A 20,271-nucleotide genomic window follows, 5' to 3' on the forward strand; every position below is an offset into this window, starting at 1 on the left:
AAATGGATCTAGTTACAGATACATCGTCTAAAATAATATCTAGATACAGATATTTTAATCAAAAATCTATCTAGATACAGATACCACATTTTTATATCTAGATACAGGATCTAGATACTTGTATCTAGATCCTTTAACAACTCTAAAACAATAAAGGGATAATATATTTTAGCTAGCACGTTTCTCAGAAACCAACAAGTTTCCTTTGAATTAATTTAAAAATTGAAACCTAAAAATTATAGGGTTGGGAATGAACTTCAATGGTCTTTAAATTTTCTTTTCCTAAAAATTAATATCCTTAAATATTGACTTGTGCATGTATATAGTATTTTTAATATTTAGCATTAGTATTGTTAAACGGCTCATTTTGAGCCGATTTTTAAAAACTGCTCATATTTGGCATAAAGGTTTGGACATGTATTAGTGAGATCTCAATGGTTAGATAATAATTTTCCGGCTAAAATATCGAGTTAGCCGTTATTAAATATCGGCTCAAATCGAACCGTTTAACAACTCTATTTAGCATTAACGTATATGATTGATTCTTCACTATGAAATTAAAAGAAGTAGCTTTTTTAAAAAGTATAACATTTATTTTATATCTTTTTAAAAATTGCATTAATTTCTCATTCTTTATTTTTGTCTCATATTTACAGTTTCCTTTTTATGAATTAGAAAAATTTCAGTCATGTATGTGTACCAATTTTTTAATATGAACCTGCAACTTCATGTATTTCATAATTTTAATTAGTTATCTGGACTAGAATGCCTGGAGGTTTACTTTTGTAAACATCAGACTTCCACGAATTGTATATAAATTACCAAATATTTTAAGCCATAAAAAAGGAAAATTTTAATTTATTTTTGTAGTTGTTAATTTTTTCATTACAATATGTAATTAATGAAATCTGACAAGGCTTAGATCTGGTATAGAGTTTACAATACATAGAAAATTGAGTAAAATTCTATTTACTGCTTTAGCTTGGCGGGGGAGTGGCAACTTTCTTAAACAGCTGGCTTGAAAAAGTTTCCTATGCCACATGTATAAATTATATTTCGCTAAATAAGTTTGGCCTTATTCTGCTGGGAATATTTTCTACGTAAACTTTATTTTCAGTTCTAATTTAGATCATAACATTTAATCTTGGAGTCGGACAATAAAATAAATTTTAATAAAAAAATGCCTTTAATCCAATCAGATTTAATCTTAATAATACTCCAACGAGAAACATAATCCAAAGGTTAGGAGAAACTGAAAATTTTATTTGTTGATTAATAATTAACTAGCCTGACCTCTCATGTATTTGTTAGCATCAATGTGTTATTTTTTCACCCTTGAATCATTCTTTGAGTTTTAAAAATCTCATTTTACCGAAAATGTGTACCTATGAATTTCAGACAAATTTTCCAATGAACTCTTAAAAAACTTAATAAAAATTATATTAAATTTTTGCATATATTATCAATATAAATTATAAATTATTCAAAGGTTAACACCAGAATTAATCTACTATTTATAAGATATGTTTTCCAAACATGATGGAACATATTTCCAGTTGTGCTCAAAAAATGTTTTATCAAAACATCGCCGGTCTAGTATTGGAGTGATCTGCTAGACATTTTCGAAATTTTTGAGTTAGGAAGTTGATAATGAGTTATTTATTCCCAATATATATATAAAAATGAAAAATAGATTAAAGAATATTAATTTTTGCCAAAGCTATAGCTCTGTCAAAATCGATCAATAAAGCTTTTCCTATGTTTGATTTTAAACGTTAAAGTTGATTTTCTCATTTTAAACATTCGCGCATGTGGAGCACTTGCCGGGAAAGACACCGCTAATATACTAATCCGAGTTCATTAGATCTTTTAAGGTCTTAATATAAAATTATGATAGTTATAATACCTATGTTCCTCTTCAGATGTAAGTTAACAGCTTGATCCTACCTACTCGATAGATATAAGAGTACGTGAGCGCGATTGATTATATCAATGAGTAGCTAAACTATCCTAAAAAACTCCTACCCCATTACCAGCATTGATCAAAATATTTTTAAATATAAAATATATAAGAATTTAGAAGAAATAAAAAATTTAAAACATATGAAAGGAAAGGAAAATAAAAATGAAATAAATATAAAATTTTTTGATAATAATTTAAAAAAAAAAAAAATATATGTTTGATATAAATGTGCTTAAAATTTCACTAATTCCATACAAATATTTGAATAAAATTGAATTCCAAAATTTGAACAAGTATTGCCTTAAGTATAATTGAACTTGATGACATGTAACGAGGTAGTATTTTTGTGATCCAATTGCATAAATTTAGTTAAGATTTTCCTAACGGAGTAAAACTACAATTAGGTTGCTTATAATGAAATGAACATATGATTATATACGTCATTCCGGAGATCGCAGGAGCAAAATCTTCAGGGCTTGCATAATGTTTTTTTTGGTTAAAATTGTTGTGATTGTATTTATTTTGATTAAAGATCTTGTGTATATAAATTTTAATATTTACGGAAAATAGATGTGTTTTTTCTATAAAGTTGAATATTTAGAGTTCACGTAAAATTTGCGTATGTATATTGTTAATAATACGACGAGTGTGTAAATAATGATACTATATATCAGAGTTGTTAAAAGATACTTTTTAAATGGATCTAGATACAGATACATCGTCTAAAATAATATCTAGATACAGATATTTTAACCAAAAATCTATCTAGATACAGATACCACATTTTTATATCTAGATACAGGATCTAGATACAAGTATCTAGATCCTGTAACAACTCTTTTATATATAATATGGTTTTATATAGAAAGAGAAGATATTCTCTCTTTTTGCTATTCATTTTTATTTTTATTTTTACTTTTTTTTTTGTATTAATTTTTTCTTCTTCTTTTATTGTTGGTTATGTTTTTCCCTTCATATTTAATTGTAATTAATTATTAGTAAATTAATAAAGATTTAAATTTTATAGTTTAGTTATTTAATTATATTTCTTTATATTTTTATTTCATCTTATTTTATTTTATTTTTTTGGTTCAACTTTCTTTATATGACAATAATCTAAATCGGCCCGTTATTTTTAACAACACTAATTCCGAGGCAAATTTGCGCACTGTCGTATTTTTATATATATTAATATAAATGCCAATCAACCGATTTAAATAACGTTGATTGGATAGTAATTAAATTTGAATAACACGTGACGTTTTTATATATATATATTTTTTTAATACAAAATTGTAAAGAACGCCATTATTTAAAGTTTTGATGATCATTATTAAAATTTAGGATTATTAAATTTTTTTGATGACTATTCTTAAATTCTTAAAAATTATTAAAAATTCGAAATTATGATTACATTGATATATATATAAACTTTGAAATGATTTTCTTAACAAATAGATTGTAAATTTTTGTTAGAAATAAAGAGATCTCTCTTTGATAAAAGTTTGTGTAAGTAAGAGTTGTTACACACACTACCTATTTTTTCCTTCCATTTTAATTATCCAACCCTAAACCCAATAAAATTAGCCACGAATTTTCTCAGCACATTTAGGGATGGTGCCTGTTCACTGGTGTTGTTAAACGGCTCGTTTTGAGCCGATCTTTAAATACGGCTAACTCAATATTTCATCTAGAATATTAATAAGAGCAAGCCTGAAGATATTGTCTGTAGAAGGAACAAAGATTTGGACATCTATTAACGAAATCTCAAGGCTCAGGCAATATTTTTCTAGCTAAAATATTGAGTTAGCACACTACTGTTCACTTTGCCATTACTAAAATTGGCATAACTAATTTTGCTTAAAATAAAGATCATTTCAAAAAAACTTGGCCAGGAAATTTTGTTACCCAATTTCAGTTTGAGTTTAGAGAGGATATTCCAAAAAAAAAATTTAAACAAAAAATATGTCAGTCTTATTGTACGATTCCAGTTACCCAGTTTTATTATAATTTCCAAAAATATGACAACTAAGACAATATTATATATATACATATATATATCACAACATATTATATAACCCCTATATTTTGTTTAAAAAAAAATTATTTATATAAAATCAAAGATGAGAATATCTTAGACTTTTGACACTTTCTTGTTGATTACTGGATCCGCTCTGAAGCATTCTTCTTACTTCCGGGTCGTTTAGAGGATCCTTATTTTATTAAGAATAAACATTTTATTAATTATTAAAAAAGTGGGAAATATAAATAAAAAATTTGGAAGGTTTTTTTCCAATCATTTCAAATTTAAAAATAAATTTTTTTAGAAAAAAATGTAAATGGGTGAGAAGAAATATTAAATGGTGGTAAGAGTGTTGACTACATGAGCAGAGGGAAGGTGTAAGCAGCTATTTGCTTCCGAATTTAGGGTAAATTAAAAATAAACCAATATTCCTTGGAATAAAGAATAAAGTAATTGGGCAGAAGGGATCGTCTAGAATTGTAGGTTTAATAAAAATGTAATCATTATTAATTTCTAACAAATCTGACAGGGCACGCATGTAACTGTAGACAGGATATTTTAATTTAAAATTTTACAAGATACTCATTTATATTAATTACCTAGCCTATATAAAGTATATTTTTTTTATAATTAATACAGATATATAATTTATATGTAATATATAATAAAATTTTAAAATAATTATTTTTTTAGTATTTTTCTTAATTTTACTTTAAATTATTTTCGATTTTTATGGCAATTTGTTAATTTATATTTATTTGTTATAATAAGATTTTATGGATCATAATTTAATTTGAATTTTTTTTAAAATTTCAAATTTTTTTTTCTTTCTTTCTTTCTTTCTTTCTTTCTTTCTTTCTTTCTTTCTTTCTTTCTTTCTTTCTTTCTTTCTTTCTTTCTTTCTTTCTTTCTTTCTTTCTTTCTTTCTTTCTTTCTTTCTTTCTTTCTTTCTTTCTTTCTTTCTTTCTTTCTTTCTTTCTTTCTTTCTTTCTTTCTTTCTTTCTTTCTTTCTTTCTTTCTTTCTTTCTTTCTTTCTTTCTCTTTCTTTCTTTCTTTCTTTCTTTCTTTCTTTCTTTCTTTCTTTCTTTCTTTCTTTCTTTCTTTCTTTCTTTCTTTCTTTCTTTCTTTCTTTCTTTCTTTCTTTCTTTCTTTCTTTCTTTCTTTCTTTCTTTCTTTCTTTCTTTCTTTCTTTCTTTCTTTCTTTCTTTCCTTTCTTTCTTTCTTTCTTTCTTTCTTTCTTTCTTTCTTTCTTTCTTTCTTTCTTTCTTTCTTTCATTCATTCCTTCAATCAGAATAAATGAACAACAAATTTTTAGGGTGGTCCAATCTCGTCGAGTCTTTACTTTAAAGACACCCAACCTATTCTAGGGATGAAAAAATTCCTGGATCCTAATTTCCACGCGCGGATAATATTTATCATCCTATTCGATGAAATTCAACTTTACAGTTTTCATAGTTTAAAATAGTAATATTCCTTCCCCTTTCATTAGACAGGAAATCATCCCCCCTTAGTAGAGTGTGTGTATAATATTTTCGTAAATTATTTTTGAAAAAAAAAAATTTTGAAATTTAACTAATATTTATTTTAATTAGTTACAAAAAAATATAAATAATTATCTGATGTTATATTTACTTGTTTTATTGTTCCTCCTTCCTTTATTTTTTTTAAATATTTTTTTAAAAAGAAAAACACAAGATAATTAAAATATGAGTTTTTATTTGCGATAATTAGATAGCACTTTTTCCTAATTTAGGTTTAATTTTAAAATTTTCTTCGCGCGCATTTTCTCTATTCCGAAGGAGATTAACGTAAGCGTTGCCAAGAATGGTGATCTTCATCGCGAAATTTTTTTAAATATAAAAAAAAATTTGTAAAATTACTCAAAATAAAGGACATGTGTTATATGTCGTTTAGTTTCAATAAATAAAATCAAATAATTTTTATTTTACATAGAAAAATTCAATTATAAAATCGATAAATTTAAGATATAATTAAAAAAATTCCCAAGGTCCGACCCGGCCCGGCCCGATTATTTTAAATAGAATTAGACCCGAAACCGGCCCGAAGACCGATCGGGCCGGGTATAGGCCGGGTCTAACTTTGCAGATCTCTAAAAAGGACTTCCCAAACAGTTAACTTCTTCGAGAAGGCGAAGACATATATGACTTACTGTTTTTAAACCTTTAAAATTTATTTATAAGAAATGGCGCCTATAAAATTATAAAATTAACAAAGTTTTTTTTTTTACAAAAGATTATGGATTTTAAACAACCGGGTTCCCAAAAAGGAACCTTTATAAAATTGTTTTAACTTGCCATAAAAAGTCTTCTTTTTTTTTAAAAAATTTATATTTCTTTAATTTATAAATAGGTAAACAATTTGGACCTGCAGGTTTCCAGGAAAATCTGCTGACGAAGGCAAAATCCTTCATTAGGGTCCCTCGAGATCTGTTTTTCTCTTACTTGGAATGTAAATTTTTGGTATTTATCAACGCTTTTATTAACTTTATTTTAACCAAAATTAATGGTATCCCGTCAATGACAGAGAAACCATTACAGAGGTAACAATTATAGGAGAAAATGTCAGAATTATTTTTATAGAGAATTTTTGCCCTAAATAATATGTTTAATACCATTTTGTATAAGGAATGTTTTTCTTTTATATAAGATATAAACCTAGATAACCTACTTAAAAAAATAATAAGAGCTTAGCAATATTCCCTGCGAAATATCAAATATATTTCTTTCATAAAAACAATCTTTATTCTAAAATGATAGATGAAGATTTATTTTTCATTTAATGCCAGAAAAAAAAACAAACAAGATTCATTGAATTAAGCATATGACATAGCTGTAAATCTCTAGAAGATGCTTAGAAGTCAAGGCTCTAATGTATCGTACAAAAAAAAACAGAGATTGAAAGTGTAGATTACTCAGAAGAATCATTCCGAATCATTTTGCTCTTTGAATTTTATAAGATTAAAAATGTCATTCAACAACCCTAATGAACACCTCACCGAATCACACAGAGCATATTCATTCTGTAAAATCTAAATGGATAATGTAGAGTTATGAGGTGGAATACCATTTACCACGACATTTCAAATATGTAATATTGGAAACTATATTTATAAATGTATATAAAATATCCATCAATAATGATAATTAATCTGCCCTCAACAAATAGCATGTGTTTCTCTTTCTTTTTAGGCTGTTGGGAGTCTAGTGTATTTTCCAGCACCTTTTAATATGTGAGTTATTGTAATATATTTATTGTATGGTTTAAGAGAAAATCGACAGATATTCCAAGAGAAATTGCAGAGATTATTGGCAGTGTAATATTTTGAAGAATAAAATAAAGAATTAAATAATTTTGTAAAAATTGTCCACTTACTAATATTTCAATTACCATTAAATAATTTAATCTATTATAACATAGTGTTGTATATTTTCTCATAACTTCATAATTGTAGAATGTATGTTATTCATAACTTATTATAACATTTTTGTTTTACCTATATATAATTTGACTATGATTGTAGTTACCTCCTATTATTTGAGAACTTAAAATATCTTTTCATTTTTTCTATTGTAATTTAATATCAATTTCTTAAATTTAATTTTAAATTTGTAACTAAATAATAAATCATTTGGAAAGGAGGTGGTTTGTTTAATTTAAATTAGGATGAACATATTTTCAGCATGGTACTTTAATATGTAAATTTCGTATAATGATAGGTAAATCAGATATTTCCCCTTCATTTGATGATAATTTTGAAAAATTTTTCCAATTAATACATATACATATATTAGACAGATTTTAATTCTTATAAACCCCTTACTATTTTTCAGGATCCAAGAAAAAAATTAATTATTCTGAGTTTTCCTGGGCTTGGGAAATATTTTTCACAATTAATTTGGACTTGGACGTAGCTTGCTAAACATATTTCAAAAAATTTATTAATTTTAAATATGGGCTAGAAATTAGCCTGAAATTTTTTTTTGAAGACATGGCCAGGCCTGATCAAAAACCAAGGCCCATGCAACTTTCATATTCTGATTGTATTTTTATTTTTAAATGCATTGTGACTTTCTATATATTCTATTTCAGTTCTCAACTACCAAAATTATTATGGTCTTTGGCAGGTTCTAGAAAATTTTCCCAAGTGCGTGGACCTGGTTTATGAATTTTTTAACATTAGGCATAGTAATATTTAACACAAAATATTTATATGGCCCTCAGATAAAAGCTAATTTAAATATTATTTTTATTCAAAAAATGGTATTCACTCTTAGTCTAAATTGGTTGGCCTTGGGTCTGAAGTAGGGGTGAGCTGGGTTAAGATAGAATAAAAAATAGATATGATTTTTAGAGCCATACCTAATCTCCAGGTTTGGGGAAAAAATTTTGAAAAAATTACTATGGGTTGGCCAGGCTTGAGAAAATTTTTTTATAAAATTATTATGAGTTGGATTGGGCTTGGAAAATATTTTTATAAATTATATTGGGCTGAGCTCGGGGAAAATTATTATGAGCTTGGACTAGTGTGGTAAATTAGTTGGTTTTACACGACCAAGACCCTGGTTTTTGGTCGAAAAAATGAACCAAGACCAAAGTAGCCAAATTGGGCGACCTGGTCGACCAAATCCATCGCCGAGTACCGACCCGAGCACCGACCTGAGTACCGACCTGAGTACCAACCCGAGTACCGACCGAGTACCGACCCGACCACCGAGCCGAGAACACCGAGCCGAGCACAGACCCGAGCACAGCATCGACCCTATTTATTTTTTTATAAATAAAAGCATGATATTATTTAATATTTTTATTTATTTTAATGTTTGAAATGAAATTTTAATTATTTTTTTTTATATTATATTATGAAAAAATGGTTTGAATGTTTTTTTAATTATAAAAAAAAATGTAATTATAAATATCATTTTAACAATAAATTTGTGATTTTCACGCCAAAAAATTTTAAGCAATCGTTTAATTTGATAAGAATTTTGAATTTTGTAAATAAATCCTTTTTTTTTTTGGGAAATGTGCTGAAATTGTATTTGGCATAGAGGACGAATATTTCAATATTAGCATAGAAATATTCATATTTAATATTAGATTCTTTTTTTCAAAAATTGTTCCTTACATCGACCTGAGCATGGACCGATTATATTAGTTCCTTGTAAATATTTTGCGCAATCATATTTTTTATATATAGAGGACGAATATTTCAATATTAACATGAAAAATAATCATATTTATACACAGAAATAATGAACGATCATTGCTTCATCCCAATCATATCAACCACTCTTGGCACCTTCGGCAAACTCGCCTTAGCATTTTTCAAAAACTTAGGATCACAAATCAGCAAACTCTCAGAAGAACCTCGAGAGGGTTTTTTTCTTCGTCAACGATTATCCATAGCGATTCTCAAAGCTAATTATATCAGTTTCAATGGTAGTCTTCTAGCTAAAGAGCTATCCTAGACAACACTTACGTCCCTTTTTCATTTTTGTTTCCCTGCGTCACACCATCTCCGTTCTTTTTTTTAATAGTATTATTATATATTTTTCAAACATTTTTGAATATATTAAAACATAAAATATTATATTTTCGTTTTTTTAATACTTTATATTATTTATTATTTGAAAATTGAAAATAAAGGATTTTTAATATTATATACCTTTTTTTAAAAAAAAAAAAATGTTCTCTTCTTCCTTACAATCTATAAAATTAAAAATTAGAGACTGAGTAATTCAATTCCTTATTAATTATTGATATCGAATTAGAATTAATTATCTTCTAAGACCGGGAAAAATTTATTATAGGAATTTATCGGTTTTTAGATATCTATAATTCGATAATTTTTTTATTATTAACTATGGGTCAGACATTGGCCTAAAACAAGTTATTTTGCAGGCCTGAGCTAGGCCTGATCAAAAATTCAAGGCCCATGAAAATCTGATTTTTATTGTATTTTTAAATTCATTATGATTAATTTAAATGTTTTATTTCAGTTCTCAACTACCAAAATTATCATGATCTTTCATTGGGCTTGGATGAATTTTTCAAAATTATTATGGCTTTGTACTTTACCTGGGAATTTTTTTCTTTTAATATTAAATATTAGGTATAAATGATCGGTAAATTTAACATATTGGTATTATCAAGTAAAAGCTTTAAATTTATTCTTACTCAAAACCATAGTATTTAGTCTAAGTTTTAATGGATTGAACCTGGCCTGAAGGGGGGAGGAAGCAAAAAGAATAAAATTGGATATAATTTTCAAATAACAGATAACATGTAGCATAAATATAAGAAGAAAATTCTTATTCCCCGTCATTTTTGACGGGCTATCTATACTAGTTATGTTATAATTACTAAATGTACGATATTCATCCTCCCTCATAACGTTATATTCCACAAGCAAAACACGGTTAACGAATAACAATTTATTTTGTGAAAAATAAATATTAACTAATAAATATATTTAATATAAACCTGGAATTATTTGGGGAAATTTCATAAAAGTTATAGCTGACCAAACGTTTCCTAAAAATATAATGATATTTAAAAAAAAAATTTTTTAGGTTTATATTAAATAACGCATAAGTTCAACATAAATTAGCAATTATTACTGAACGACAACCTAATTTGCTCAAACAAGGACCAATACCATTTCTAAGAATGTAATAAGACCCTTTTGTTTTAAGATATATATATATTTAAGAGATATAATCACGTGTTTGGTATTAGCCCCCCCCCTACCGCTCCTAAGGAAGAGAATAACCTAAGTTGACTTCAGAAAAACCCATAAACGATGATTTGAAGCCAGCACTATCATACAGCTTTGATTCAAATTTTATTTTAAAGATAAAGGGTTGGGCCACGCATTGATATTACATTTGTTCGCTATAATACTTCTACTTCTAAATGTTTCTTCGTTGAAGCTACTAGTCTAGTTTGATAATAAAACTTTCCGACCAACGATAAGTAAATTAGGACTCTCTTAGTGTTATACAAATTAAACTATTTTTTACTTGTGTCATTCACCATTTCTTTATTTTCTACCATTCCTGTATTATCTAAAACAAGGATATATAAAAAAAATTTTATTTTCCATTAACACGATAATTAAAAAGGGACTTTTTTTTAGTTTTATGTTATGCAAATTTTTCCATTCCTATTCTGGCTTTCGCAGCTGTTTCCTCCTCCCCGAAGGAAAATCGAATATGCAGCCACGTGTTTAGTAGTGTTGTTCCCGGATTCGGGTCGATTATAAAATACGGCACGATTAACATTTTAACCAAAATAACATTACGTAAGCCTAAAGATTTAGCACAAAGCTGGCAGATGTGCTTGGGCATCTTTTTGCCTAATCTCGATGCTTGCAAAATAGTATTTTAGCTAAAATCGTAATCTGGTCGTTTTGAAAAATCGACTTAAATCTGGCCTTTCACTAGCGGTAAGTTTAGCGGTAATTTACCTTATCAACCTTTTTAATCATTTAAACATTAATCATAATTAAAATTAATCTTTCTTTGGCTCGATAAAAATAATATTATCGTTATGTAACCCTTTTTTTATATATATATATATATAAACTTTAGCAGAACTCTTATCTTTAATAGAAGTTTTGGGAATTACTAAAAACCTGAAAAATAACAACTCTATAGAAGAATAGCACAATTACCTTGCCTCTTTAATTAAAAATTATAATCGACTTCTATTGTATTAAGGCACCCCGATATCCTAATGAGATGTGTATTCAGTTTATAAGATATGGGGTTTAAAACGGATTTGTAGCGATATGAGGTAAATATACTCATAAATGGATAAATTGTGAATTATAAAATTTTAATATTTATAAATATATATATAATATCCATAAAAATGGATTGAGATGGTTATTTTTAATTTAAATAATTTAGACTAAATTTTATCAAAAAAAGAAAACAATTGTCGGTCATGATTAAGTTGAATGCCAATCTTATATTTTTTCTTTACCACTTCAAAAAAAATAAATATTAGTGGCTATCTTTATAAATATGTATATAAAATACCCATAGTTGAGTGATCGGTTATCATCAAAATATTCTATGGATTTCTTAAATTCTAATCGAATTATTTGAATTTTTAAATTTCTATTATCCTATATGAATCTGACAGGTCACGTAATTGACATGGTTGCCATCAACTGCTTATGAAATGGATTTTCTTAGATGCAGTGGATTTGCTCACAAAGAAATGATAAGGAAAAACTTGATAAAATCACTTTCATAATAACTTAATCGCATGTTATTCAAATTTATCGTCAAGTTGTTATTTTTTTTCTTCTTCTGCTTTTTACATTCAAAATGTTGTATAATTATTTTAAAATATTATTATTTTTTTCAAATTATAAGCGACAAATATTTTGAATAATTCAGATGGAATACAATGGTTAGAAGCTTTGCCCAGCTCAAACTTAGGACTTCTCTTAACAAACGAAGAATTACGCATAGCAATAGGTCTCCGTCTTGGTTGTAATATACTGGCCAACTCCACATGTACATTATGTTCCCAATCCGTTGATTGTTTTGGACATCATTCCTCTTCATTGTCGATTCTCTAAAGGTAGACATTCTCGACACAGTGCAGTTAACGGCACCATTCTCCGTGCTCTACGCTCAGCTCAAATTCCAGCAACCCTCGAACCCTGTGGCCTCGCAACCTACGTCCAGATGGGCTGACATTGATACCATGGAGTAATGGAATTCCATTTAGCATGGGACTATACCTGCATCGACCGATTTGCCCCCTCCTTTAATAAGAACTCATTCATGCGAGCTAAAAACTCGAAAATTAATAAATACACTTACCTAACCAATTGCAATCTCATACCAATCGTATCCGACACAACCAGTTCTTTTGGCAATCATGCCCTAACCTTCTTCAAATCCCTCGGTAAAAAAATCCGCACCATCACTGATGACCCACAGAAGGCTTCTATCTCAGACAGCGCATATCAATTGATATATGCAGATCTAACTGCACTGCCATCCATGGCTCTCTTTCTTGACCTCTCCCCACCCAACATACAATTTACTATACTAATTATTTTATTTTTTTTATTATACAGTTTTTCTTTTTTATATAGATTTTATATAAATAGTTTACATGACATTTTTAATATATATATATTTTTTTAAATTACGTATATATGTTTTACTTTTAACGTTCAATGTATTAAATATTATAAAGTTCTTTTAATAATAAAATATAATTAAATTTAAAAAAAAATAAAATAAAATAAAATAGTAAATTTAATTATTCTTATGAATATGATATTTAACAAATCGAACTACTAATAATGTATTATTCAACTCGTTTTTGAATAGGGGCTTAACTGTGGTATTTTCTAAATTAATATCAGAGGCAGATATTTTTAATTAAATTCAATTAAAAATTATCAGCAAAAGCTCCCAGGAATTTACAGTCATATATAATGAAATGCCAGTTATTTTAAAATTAGCTTTGATATGAACCAAAAACAGATGAGAAAATTATATATCGATTTCCTTGCCCATTTATTTTAAAAATATTGGCGGCCATTTTTTTCGTGAATGTATAAATGCGACATTATTAGCAGTAATTCACCTCGTAATGTTACAGGGGTAAAACCGATGACGTATGATAATAAGACTGACGATGCATTCATAATAATGCATTTGAAAAAACATGGTTGAATGCAAATCAGCTGGATCGGCCATTTTGATAACCGATATAATAATTATTGTCATGTTAAAAAAACTACGGTTTAATTGAAAACTTGCTTCCTTATTATCTCAGTGATCGGGAAATTCTTTAATAAAGTTCGCACATAGGAAATAAATTGGCCTCTCATTTAAAATTTTTTAGAATGATGATTATGGGTAATCAAAATGGCGTTCCTAGCTCTTTATGATTGATGGACAGTAGTATAATGAATGCGTCCGTCAGTCTAGGTATTATTATATATCATTGGGTAAAACGTTAAGTTTCAATCATTGTAATTAATAACTATTAAAATAAAAATTCGCAAATCTAAATACTAATCGAAATGCAATAATAATTCATATATATATATATGCCAATACCATCATAAATTTAATGAGGAAACATTTTGGTTTTTAAAAAACGAATTAGGCAATTAATTTATGTTCATTATATTAACTAATAAATATTTCGTACTTATGGGCTTACTTTCATCTTCACATCCACCCTGCTGTGTTTCAATTTTATTATATATATATATAATAAAATAATCATATTTAAAAATAAAAAGTAATCAGTTTTCTTAGTATCTTAGATACGGGGTTATTTGTAATCTAAATACACTTCGATAAAAAGTAACTGTATCCAGTTTTAGATACTTTTTAAGGTACATCCACGAGAAAAAAAAAATATCAAAAGTGAGTTAGGGCAAAAATGTAAAAAGCATTAGTGTCAGCATCCTTCGCCAATAAAGATATAAAAAGATACTAGAATTCATGTAAAACTATAGTATCTTAAAATACATATATAAGTATCTTAGATTCAGAAAACCAAAATACAAGATCTCGCATCCTAAAATACAGGGATTCGCCATTACTGCTCAACACATAGTATATTTTGTTCTTTTATAAAAAATAAAGTAATTATTGTTTATTTTTTTTTTATTTACTTTTGTCGTATACTCTTTCTATTTTTTTTTTTATTTTTCATAAAAACAAATAATAAAATTAATAAATATTAGTTTTCATTTATGATAATTTAAATAGTATTCCTAAAATAACGATTCTGCTAGTACAGATCTAGATCTCTCAGGTTGAAAACAAATAAATAAACTATATCTTAAGGAAATTTCGCTTCTTCAACTATTATTTTAATTTAAAAATTAAAAAAAAATATTTAAAAATAATTATCCGATAAAACATGGAAGGAATCTGTCTAATCATAACATTTTTTAATATAATATTTTTAAATTATATTTCTAATGTATTAATATTTTTTTTTTCTTTCTTTCCCTAAAATTGGTTTAATTGAGATCAGAAATATTTTATCAAAAAAATAAATTTAACCGTGTGTGTTATACAAAACTGTATTTTTTTTCGATTAATTAGTATGAAATTTTTTAGCCAAGCTCCTCAAATAGAATCTTTTGGGTTGAGTTTTGGGAATTATTACACCTGAAAAAGCCACAAATAGGTAAATAATAAGAATGTACTATATTTGTCACTTATTAAATAAGCTAGATGTACCGTTATGGTAGTATAGGTTAGAGATCTACAAAGTTAGGCCCAACCCGTACCCGGCACGAGTCCGGCTTTATTTAGAATAATCGGGATCGGGCCGGGCCGGGTCGGGCCGGGCCGAATATTTTAAAAAAAAATTCGGGCCGGATCGGAATTTCGTTCCGGGCCGGACTTAAAAAATTAGGGCTGAGATGCAGATCACTGGTATAGGTTACAAAGTCCGTTTAAAGATTTTAACCAAAACAATGTAAGCCAGCCTTGAGATTTAGCTAATAAAAGGTTCCATCTACTAGCAAAATTTCCGGGTTGGGTTACATAATATTACAATAGGTTCCCTTGTTTTTTTAAAAAAAAAAATAATATAATATGTGGGGTCAACTAGAGGGACCCTAAAGCAAATTTGACAATATTTCTGCAGGTTAAATTCATTTAATTTACAAAAATATGCAGAGTTGTTAAAAGATACTTTTCTACATGGATCTAGATACAGATACATCGTCTAAAATAATATCTAGATACAGATATTTTAATCAAAAATCTATCTAGATACAGATAAGATACCACATTTTTATATCTAGATACAGGATCTAGATACTTGTATCTAGATCCTTTAACAACTCTGAAAATATATATAAATGCTTTCCATCAAAATAGGCCCCCCAAAAAAATAAGTATTAATTTCGAATAAATAATGTTGATAACTATCATAAATCAATTTATTTCATGAAAATTTTACATAAATTTCTTAAATATCTTTACCTGACTTTTTATGTCGTCCAAATTCTTCGGCCATTTTCTGAGGTGAAACTTAAATTATGAATTTTTTTTTAAAAAAAAATCATTTCCATAATTTATTAAAAATCATCAAATAAATATCCAATATTTAAAAATTTATGAAAAAATAGCTATAATATAAATAATTGATAATTATATAATGTTAAAAAAAAATATATAATACAAATATAATATTTATTGATAAGAAAAATTATAGAAATTATGGATCAGAATAAACGAACGTTTCTTTCTTTCTTTCTTTCTTTCTTTCTTTCTTTCTTTCTTTCTTTCTTTCTTTCTTTCTTTCTTTCTTTCTTTCTTTCTTTCTTTCTTTCTTTCTTTCTTTCTTTCTTTCTTTCTTTCTTTCTTTCTTTCTTTCTTTCTTTCTTTCTTTCTTTCTTTCTTTCTTTCTTTCTTTCTTTCTTTCTTTCTTTCTTTCTTTCTTTCTTTCTTTCTTTCTTTCTTTCTTTCTTTCTTTCTTTCTTTCTTTCTTTCTTTCTTAATAGCTTAGGTACATCGGCGTATTTAGCGAGCCTTATTCTTACTGCTTTAACCACCCACTAACAATATGTCATCAAGGTTTAGGGCTTAAATGCAGAAAGAGGGAATTCTCTACAAGTTTTTTAAGAAAAAAAGGAAAGGAGTAGATGCTCAAGAAGGTTTAGATTCATTGATCTCTACTAATATTTGATTCAAAATTTTTTTTATAATTAAAGTTCAGCCTCATATTTATATAGATCTCAAAGATGAATAATAATAAACTTTATATCGAAGAAAAATAAAGTATAGATCACGTATTACAGGAGACTTTATACATTGCAATTAGAGGTATAATTCGATCTAGAGTCAGTATTTCTAAATTTTATGGACACAATCTGTTCCCCACGATACTTTTAACACGTATTACTAAAAATCTCACATTAAGGCATTTCAATTATATAAATTGCTTTTCTAATCAGAAAATGAATTTGCCTACATATTTCAGTCCGGTATTCCAATATGATTTAGGTCATGTATCATATTATTCTTTGCCATAAGACCCCCAAGAACGAACAATTTTTAAAAGAGAGTGACTATTAAATTAATTTAGGATAATTGTTTAGTTATGATAAGAATATTTCCCAAAAGAAAAAAAATCTTAGAAATATAAAAAAAGAATAAAATTATAAGCAGCATGTTTACCTCCTATCCAGCTATCAACAGCTATAATGTATTAAATATATTTAAAAAAAAATATTTGGAATTTATAAAGGGTTCTTTATTATGCATCTAATGAAAAAAAAGTAGTTTTTTAGATATAAAGATTAGAAAATTCTATCTACACACGCCAAACTTCGCTCTTAATTACGTAAAAAAATTATAAAATTTATAATGCCCAAAAAAATACAACACAGAATTTAAATTTAAATAATGGTAATTTTTTGAATAAAATAATATTTTATTATTGTACTCACCGTTGTATTGGCAGAAAATTAAGACCAATCCAAAAACAAGGAAAAAGGGAAGATAATTATTCATTTATATATTTTTAAAAAAGAAAAATTCTATATAAAAGATTTAATTTAATTTTATAATTTTAATATTTTTTTTCTTCCTATTTTGATAAAGTTAATACGTGGCACGATTATTGGTAAATATATGTTAAACAAATAAAAATAACATTATTAGCACAAAAATAAATAATTTAAATTATTTACAAAAATAAATAAATAAAATGAATAAATAAAATACGGAAGGAAGAAGAATTTTTTTAATGAGAGCGATTTAGTGTTGTTAAACGGCAATGGCTAACGCAATATTTTAGCCAGAAAAACTCGAGACTTCGCTAATAGATGTCCAGGGTAAAAGTAAAATACGCCCATTTTTTTAAAACGTCAATATAGAAAGTATCCAATTTTTGGATAGTTAGGATGTAAAGATCATACCTTTTAGGAGGGCATATCTGATTTTCACACTTTGCTCCACTAGGATTCACTGATAACAAATTAGTAAGATCAAATGCACAACAAGGACAATTTGTGCTCTGAAACCTTGAATGATTATCGCATTAAAATTTATAAAGAAATATTATATAAATCAAAAGTAGAAAGAAGAAGTCTTGCTTACTTTTCTAAGTTATGTATGACTATTTGAGTTGCCGTTTAACTCGGCAAACTTCATGAAGATAAGTAGTAATCTCGATACTATAGCCAGAAAAATATTGCCTAAACCTCAGAATTTTTACTAATATATCCCTAGACCTTTGTGCCTTCTGTGATCAAAAAATCTTCAGGCTTGCTTAATATTTTTTTTTCTGGATAAAATATTGAGTTAGACTTTTTTTTTAAAAAAAAAATTGGCTTAAAACCCGTTTAACAACACTAGTAGTAATATCTTCCATACCTAGTTAAACAGAGTTCAAAAAATCTTCAAAATTAAAAGATAAAGATGGTTTTTTCATCTTTGAAGATTTTTTCGAAAATTCTCGAGCAAAATATATGATCAAATTTTTTCTCAAAATTCCAAATTATTTCTTGTAAAAAAATCTTTTTATAGGTAAATGAAAATCACAAATTTTGTTGACAAAACGGTATCTTGATATTCCTTTAAGGAGAAATCCTCGATTTTGTATTCTTCAAGAAATTATTTTTTTTACGAATTCCAGGGTTAATAAAGATTTTTATCGACTATATAAAAATTAGATAAATTAAAGCCTAAAGTAGCTACTAAAAGTAGCAAAATATAGAGAAGGGAATGAGAATTGTAGCGCGCTATATGTAATTTCTTTATAGAGAGTATAGCTAATCGGTAGTAAAAAGCTATGTTAAAGTGTTACGGATTTTATTTTCTATTCGCAAATTTAAAGCCAATAACATTTTTTAAAAAATAGTTATACTTTTTAAATTAAGGCCTTAACCAAAATGCAAGTTTTTTTTCTGCAGGGGATTACTTCTATCAACCTTTGTTTTTTCTACAAAAAAAATAATTTTATCAAGGTATAAATGAAGTATTTTTAAAAAAAAACAATAAAATTTCTTTCACTTATTGTACTACAGTTTACACCCTACACCCCTCTCTCTATCTGCAATAATAGAAACATTTTCTGTATTTTTTAAATAATTTCTAAAAATGTATAAATTATATATATATTTTTAATAATATATTTTTTTTAAAAATATGAGTAAGTTTAGAAGGAAATTTTTACCTTTGTTATGACTAGCTAGTAATAAATATATCTATTTTTAAAAAAAAACGAATGTTTTTTATTGTTTTTTTTATTTCTTTCAACTAATATACTATAATTCTACAATCTACACCCTACAGCTACACCCCTCTTTCTATCTGTAATAATAGCAACATTTTCTGTATTTTTAGATAAATTTCTAATTTTTTTTTTAAAAATATGAGTAAGTTTAGAAGTAAATTTTTTTAACCTTTGTTATGACTGGCTAGTAATAAATATATCTATTTTTTGTTTTTTTAAAAAAAAACTATCTTTATTTTTAAACAATATTTTTCATATATTATATTTAGAAATGGTATTATTTGCTTGTACAATATTACTTCCTTAACTTAAAATTATATATTTTTATAATTTTTATAAAAAAACATTTTTAGATTGGATAATAATTTCTTATTTAATAAAATGTTTCTTTTATTTTCTCCTATTTTCTAATATCCGGTTAAATATTATCTTCCTTTTTTTTCAAAAAAGAAAAGAAGGAAATATAATTCTGACAGATTCAGCGCATTTATATTATATAGAATATATTTTTTTTAATTAGGCTTCCGAAAGTCGATTCGAATAGAATAAATCCGTAGTGTTGTTAAAAAGCCGGATTCAGGTTGGTTTTAAAAAACCGGTCTATTAAGATCATAACTAAAGCCTAAAGGCCGAACAGAAATGCTTGGACATCTATTTACCATAAAAAAAAATATATAATAACTATTAAAAAAAAATAAAGAGATAATTGCATGACACGCAGAAGATCCTAAGGAAGGAAGAAATAGGGAAGCTCCTTGGGAGAATTAGAATCTTGCTGAAACTGTTTGCTCTAAAGATAGCTTATAGTTTATGTGATGAAGGGTGAGGGGAAGTAAACAAAAATAGGAATACTCTTTAGGAATTTGTTAAAAAAAAGGATTTTATTACAGTTCAATAAGCTAATAAAAAAAATTTAATGCTACAAATTTCCTTTGCCTAAAATTTAAAATAAATTTACTATTTCTGCATGCTCCTATCTATCTATCTTGTTTTTTTTTTCGGAAGGAA

This window comes from Gordionus sp. m RMFG-2023, chromosome 2 (genome assembly GCF_954871325.1).
Source record: "Gordionus sp. m RMFG-2023 chromosome 2, tfGorSpeb1-WG-v2, whole genome shotgun sequence".
NCBI classification, from domain to species: Eukaryota; Metazoa; Nematomorpha; class Gordioida; order Chordodea; family Parachordodidae; genus Gordionus; species Gordionus sp. m RMFG-2023.